Source organism: Rutidosis leptorrhynchoides, chromosome 1 (assembly GCF_046630445.1).
Source record: "Rutidosis leptorrhynchoides isolate AG116_Rl617_1_P2 chromosome 1, CSIRO_AGI_Rlap_v1, whole genome shotgun sequence".
In the NCBI taxonomy this organism is placed as follows: Eukaryota; Viridiplantae; Streptophyta; class Magnoliopsida; order Asterales; family Asteraceae; genus Rutidosis; species Rutidosis leptorrhynchoides.
In genome coordinates, this window is record NC_092333.1 from 52,283,028 (window position 1) to 52,289,880 (window position 6,853).

Here is a 6,853-nt window from a genome sequence, read left to right on the forward strand (position 1 = left end):
CAACATAACCTATCTAAGGGCAATATCAAAAATACAAGCATGCATAATCCTATATTCTCGAGCACTAGTCAGGGATACACTATTAGTATGTATAAATTTATTTACGAATACTCACGTATCAATATTGAAATTCAATATTAGAGGAAAGGTACGTCGACGCAACGGAGACGATAAACACTAGATTGACCTCATGAGCATACCCATAAACTATACCCATCACCATAGTTATAACCCATAATTTCCTTAGCCCTATCCCACTCACAAAACAGTTTTTAAAACTCGTTTCAGATCACTCGAGCAGCACTCCATCGTAGTATTTTATGTATAATACTAATAATAATAATAATACTCTTAACCATAAGGTTAATATTAATCTTAATAATAATATTATTATTAATAATAATAATTATAATTAGTAGATATATAGAGAGATTAAGAGACGAGATAGATGAATGAATGAACATAAATCAGAAACTGGATACGTTTGATATTTAAAGGGATTAGTCTCACCAACTACCTCATGATAGTGCATGACTTACCAAATACTGGCACACCGTTTTGTTTCATAATAGCAACGTATTTTATTAGTTAACATAATATAAGTATTATTTAATCTATAGAATTAATTAAATATTATATTATATTTACGTGCGTAGTAAAAATATAATTTTTACTAAAATGACTCTTACGTTGTCACTCGACTCATGTACCACTTTCGGTTTTTCTAGCGCTCTTTCGTACGTTTAGAAAACTAGCCTTTTACGTTACGCGACGTGTACCTTTAATAATAATTTGACTTATTTATCAAAAATTTACTTTATGAAAATTTATCTTATAAAATTTGAGCGTCGTGGTCATTTGCTTCTATAAATCAGTGACTCGTTGTTTATCAAAATATATTATTTTAAATCAGGACGTTTTATGACTAAGTTATATATATTTATATTCTCATTTCGAAATATAAATTTGTGACAATATATAATATATAGTTTTTCAAAACTAATAATATCCAAATTTATATATCTTGAAATCGTTTAAATAATATGAAATATTATTTCGTAACATTTGTATTTTTAAAATTCAAAATTAATATACTTTATTTATATAAAAATGTTTACAAAGACATTTTAATATTCCAATTACTTTATATTCCAAATCATTTTATTATAAAGGTTATAATAGTAGAAGTTGTTATGTCATAAGACGTTCTTAAATAGTCTATTATATCGAGAAGACGTTTTCGTTTATGAACGTAAAATCATATATGAATCATACCAGGTTTCAAGGTTTTAACTTCTAGTTTAATCATGACTCGTAGGATTAAGTCTAAAGGAAAATCAAACGTAAGGAATCATCTTAATGTAAAATGTCGATCTTATTTAACTTGTCAATATCTATTTTCTAATTTACCTATATTCCCTAATTTCACTTTCACAATACATAATATGTAGGTTAATTAACTTTATCTTATCAAAGTCACGGGGCAATTATTGTAGGGCATGTATTGGAATTTAACAGGAATTTCTACCAACCTGGCTAGCTCTTGTTACTTGCCACTTTGTTCTTACTCGAAGATCACTTTACCATTTATTCTGAATATCGTTAAAAAGAAAAGGTTTTCTAATTCAAAGTGGACCTCTCAACAGAGACTCGTAATCATACAATGTATCTAATAAATCAATCATTTGATATTATCTTCTAATTCCTCCGATAATATATTTTGAAACAAATACGTTCACGTAAAGTATTATACGTCTAATATTTTGTTAATGTTTTTAAATTGTAGTATATATACATATACATACATTTACATATTCATATTCATATTCAATTATATAATGGTTCGTGAATCGTCGAAGTTTGGTCGAGGTTAAATGAGTGTTTGAACACAGTTTAAAATTCTTGAGATTCAACTTACAAACTTTGCTTATCGTGTCGGGAATATATAAAGATTAAAGTTTAAATTTGGTCGGAAAATTCTGGGTTGTCACAAAATTAGTCAATAACCGGGTCCCAATTCTTCATTTTGTTCATTATTGCACCGATTGGTAAACTAAGATTATATGAATGGAAAGTTGCCAACTTTACACCCCAAGTGATTAGCTACGGTTTGAACCTCCGTATAATCAACAACAACCCCATAAACACAACTTTTTGGAAGTTTACTTTTAGTCCCAAGGCAAGTTCAAAGCATTTAAGTAATTTACTTAGATTATGTACGTTTAGACGGCTCCACTTACAAATAAGATGCAAAATTAACACCTTTTCATTCTCGACTTCGGTTCCTTTAAAAAGGCCTTTTCCTGTGGCCACTTTGTTATAATGTTCAACCCTTCGGCCGCTAGGATGAAAATAAAAGGTGAGAGGATCACCTTGTCTTACACCTCTATCAAGTGAGAATCCGATGGTCGGATAACCATTGACCAAGATATAAATAGATGCCGATTTGAGACACGATAACATCCACTTTCTCCATTTACTTCCAAAACCCATGGATTGCATAACTTCATAGAGAAAGTTCCAATTGAGGCTATCAAAAGTCTTCTCAAAATTAACTTTGAAACAATGCCCTTTTCCCTTTAGCTTTGATATAATCTAACGTTTCATTTGCAATTAGGGCTCCATCAAGAATGAAGTGTCCATTTAAGAAAGCACTTTTCTCATCTCCCACAAGATTGGGTAAAACTTTTCAAAGTCGGTTAATTGAGAGTAATTTAGCGACTACCTTGTAGTAGCTACCAATCAAACTAATTGGCCGGTAATCACCAAGTCCTAACGGAGTTGATTTTTTTTAACGTGTGTCTCGAAAGAAGCATTAAATCCTCTTGAGAATTCACCTTTTAGCCAAAACCAATTTATTTCATCAACGAGATCATCCTTAATTACATCCCAATTTTTTTTTGTAAAATTGCAAGTTGAAACCGTTTTGGCCGTGTGCTTTTAATTGCTACCGCAATCGTTCATAGCTTCACAGATTTCAGTTTCTAGGAATGGAGCTTTGAGCGAAACAAATTCATCTGTGAAAATTGACGGATACTGTAAATCTTCAAGTGAGGATCGCAATTGATCAGTTTTTTTGAAACAATCGTTTGAAGTGATTGAAGGCCTCGAATTTTATGGCTTGCGGACATTCGTTCCAACTATTGTTGATGGTGAGACCTCTAATATTGCATTTATTGTATTTGTTTCGAATGACCGAGTGGAAATTTTTCGAGTTTTCATCACCTTCAATAGGCCACTGAATACGTGCTTTATGTATTAACATACCTGATTTGAACTTTTCCTATTCCAAGAAAAATTTATTAGCATTCTTCCACATTTCTAATTCATCAGGATCAAGCAAAATTGTCTCTGCTTTGAGTTCCAAACTTGTTGCAACAGTTTTGAATCGATCAATCTCCCCATAAGAGCCCGAATTTTTCTTTTCTCCAAGTTTTAAAAGCTGCTTTCATCTTCTGTAGTTTGATTAAAAGAATTTGGTCCTTTTGTATTCCTAAACCATATGTATCAGCTCAAGCATCATTTATTAGTTGTTCGGAGCCCGGATCATCCAACCAAACATAAAAAATTTTGAAGGGTTTTTGTCCAACATTTTTTTCTTTGGCTTTTAGAACAATGGGGCAGTGATTCGAAGTGGACCGTTCCAATGCTTTTACTGAAAGATTTCCCCACGTATGATAAAACTTTTCTGAGACTAAGAACCAATCCAATTTACTAAATTTAGTGATGTCATCACTAACCCGAGTGAAAATTCTTCCACCAATCGAAATATCCATTAACGCGTTTGTAAGGATGAAATCATTAAATTTTCTTGACCTGCTTTCAATAAATTACAATTGATTCCAGGATTCCCTTACTTCAATGAAATCCCCACATAAAACTCATGCCTCATCAATCCTTTTTAACAACGTGGTTAGAGCATCCCAAAGTGCTCATTTCTTTTCGTCATCATGAGGTCCATATCATCAAGGATGTTGAGCCCACTAATATTCCATTTTCCATGAATACCAATGACCCGGTCAAATTTAATTACATTAATGGTCTCATATAATGAAGTATCCCAAATTAACAATTGTCCCCCGATTTCCCGATCATCTTGTAACATCCTGTACTGGGCCTAGCTGTAAGATTACTACTTTTCCCTTAAGTTTGTATTAAGTTAATATATGCTTTTATTTTCATTTAATATTTATTATTGTTATTGATGTGGTTAGGACCAGTTTATGACCAGGGTCACATAACAGGTTTGTTTATTTAATTTGGACTTCGTTTGGGCTACCAAATGACGTACGAAAGATATCAGATAACTAATAAATACTCGTGTGCTGCACAATGTGGAATTAAACTCAATTAAGTGTCTAATGACTGCCTCTCTCTTGCATTTTTTCCAGAACCATCTCTCTCTCTCACACACACACACACACACCTCGTTCTTCATCTTTGTCACCAAATCAAACCCTAATTCTTAATTCTTGTTCTAGAACTCAAATCATTCATATCTTTGTGCTCTCTGTGATTCACTGATTCTTTTAAGGTAAGAATCATAACATTTCATAATTTAATCTTTGAGAAATTGAGAATTTTATGTTAGTTTTCATAAAAATGTAAATTGGGTCAAAATGGGTCGATTTATTGTTGTTAGTGTCAAAACTTTGTGGGTTTGTGTTTCTAAATGATCAGCGTACTAGATTTGGTGAGTTTTGAGGTTAAAAACGAGCTCCAGATCGAGAATTGGTGAGTTTGGTGTGAAACCTGTCACTTTAGCAGCTAATGCTACAGATGAACTACCTTCGGCCGATGGTCGTGGACCATCGACCGATGGTGTCTGGCGACCGGCTGATGGACTAGAACATCGACCAACGGTGTGAGTCCTTCGACCAACGGTTGTAATTTTACCGATCGACCGATAGTGTAGTCCATAGACCGATGGTGTAGTAACGATCGGCCAACCGTCTCTGACGATCGACCGATGGTCTTTGTAGTTGAAATTTTGACTAAGTGTTGATTTTTAGCCATTATGTTTCCCGTTTGTATATTGATGATCATAATATTATAACTACCTTGTGTTTATATCTTTCTCAGGAGAAAGAGAAGGTTCAGTGATTAGATAGCTGAACACCTTCTCGTTTGCCGGTAATTTGTGAGTGGGACTAACTGGAGATTAATAGTATAGAGTAGCTTGTTATCCTATGATTGCCATGCTTGTTAGAATTAACATGCTACTACTGTTAGTTATTTTTGTTATGACTCTGTGCTAGTTGTTGTTTGTTGTTGGAGCCCAGTGCGTCCCTATCTTGTGGTAGCCTAATTCGATAGGAGAGATTAACCTGCGGGTTGGGTTCCTCATGTGGTAGCCTATTTGCATCCGTGTGATATATGTTTGAATGACACGTTCGTCGCGTGTGGATGATTTATGCATCACTGTATATTGGAGGAACTTCCGGTAAACCCCAGTCCGATCAACTGGTGGTTAATGATTTGGCCGAACCGCCGGAGACTCTATATACTGCACTACTGGGTGATGATTATGTGTTAGCCTATGTGACATGATTAGTATGACAGTACTATATGCTATTTCTTGTAGTTAGTTGTACTCACTTAGCTTCATGCTAATTCCCCTTCATCTCCTCCCTGCAGGTTGTTAACTTTTGTAGATTGTGCATTTGAGGAGAAGACGGGCGTGGTGATGTTATGTTTGACAGGATTTAACTCTGAAGTGGTCTTACTTTATTTAAACAGTGATCTTTTTTAAACATAATATAATTACGTCTTTTCCGATTAAATATGTATTTTGTTAAAATGACACGTGACACTGGTTGTACTGAATTAACAATAGTTAATGTAGTGACCCGAACTTTTCCATGATTATATATATTAAATGAAAACTTTTTTTTGCATGATTAAATGTTTCCAACATGTTAAGCAATCAAACTTGTTAAGACTTGATTATATGAAATGAGTTTCATATAGAAAATTGACCACCCAAGTTGACCGACGATTCACGAACGTTAAAAACTTGTAAAAACTACATGATGATATATATATGGACATATATATGGTTAATATGAGATTATGATAAGTAAGTATCTCACTAAGTATATTAACAATGAGTGATATACATAAAAAATGAGATTATTGAATTAAGAAGCTCGAAACGATATACATAACGATTATCGTTATAACAACGTCTTACTAAATACATATGAATTATATTAAGATATTGTTACACTATATTTAACATGATAAAATGATAATTATATATATCATTAAGTATGTTAACAATGAACTACATATGTAAAACAAGACTACTAACTTAAGAATTTCGAAACGAGGCATATATGTAACGATTATAGTTGTAACGACATTGTAATGTGTGTGTGTATATATATATATATATATATATATATATATATATATATATATATATATATATATATCATATTAGGATATATTCATACATCATAATATCATGATAATGTAATAATTTAACATCTCATTTCTTATGATAAACAAGGGATTAATTACATTTAACAGGATCGTTAACTTAAAGGTTTCAAAACAACACTTACATGTAATGACTAACGATGACTTAACGACTCAGTTAAAATGTATTTACATGTAGTGTATTAATATGTATTAGTACACTTTTGAAAGACTTCAAGACACATATCAAAGTACTTCTACTTAACAAAAATGCTTACAATTACATACTCATTCATTTTCATCAACAATTCTACTCGTATGCACCCGTATTCGTACTCGTACAATACCCAGCTTCTAAATGTATTTACTATTAGTATATACACTCCAATGATTAGCTCTTAGCAGCCCTTGTGAGTCACCTAAACATGTG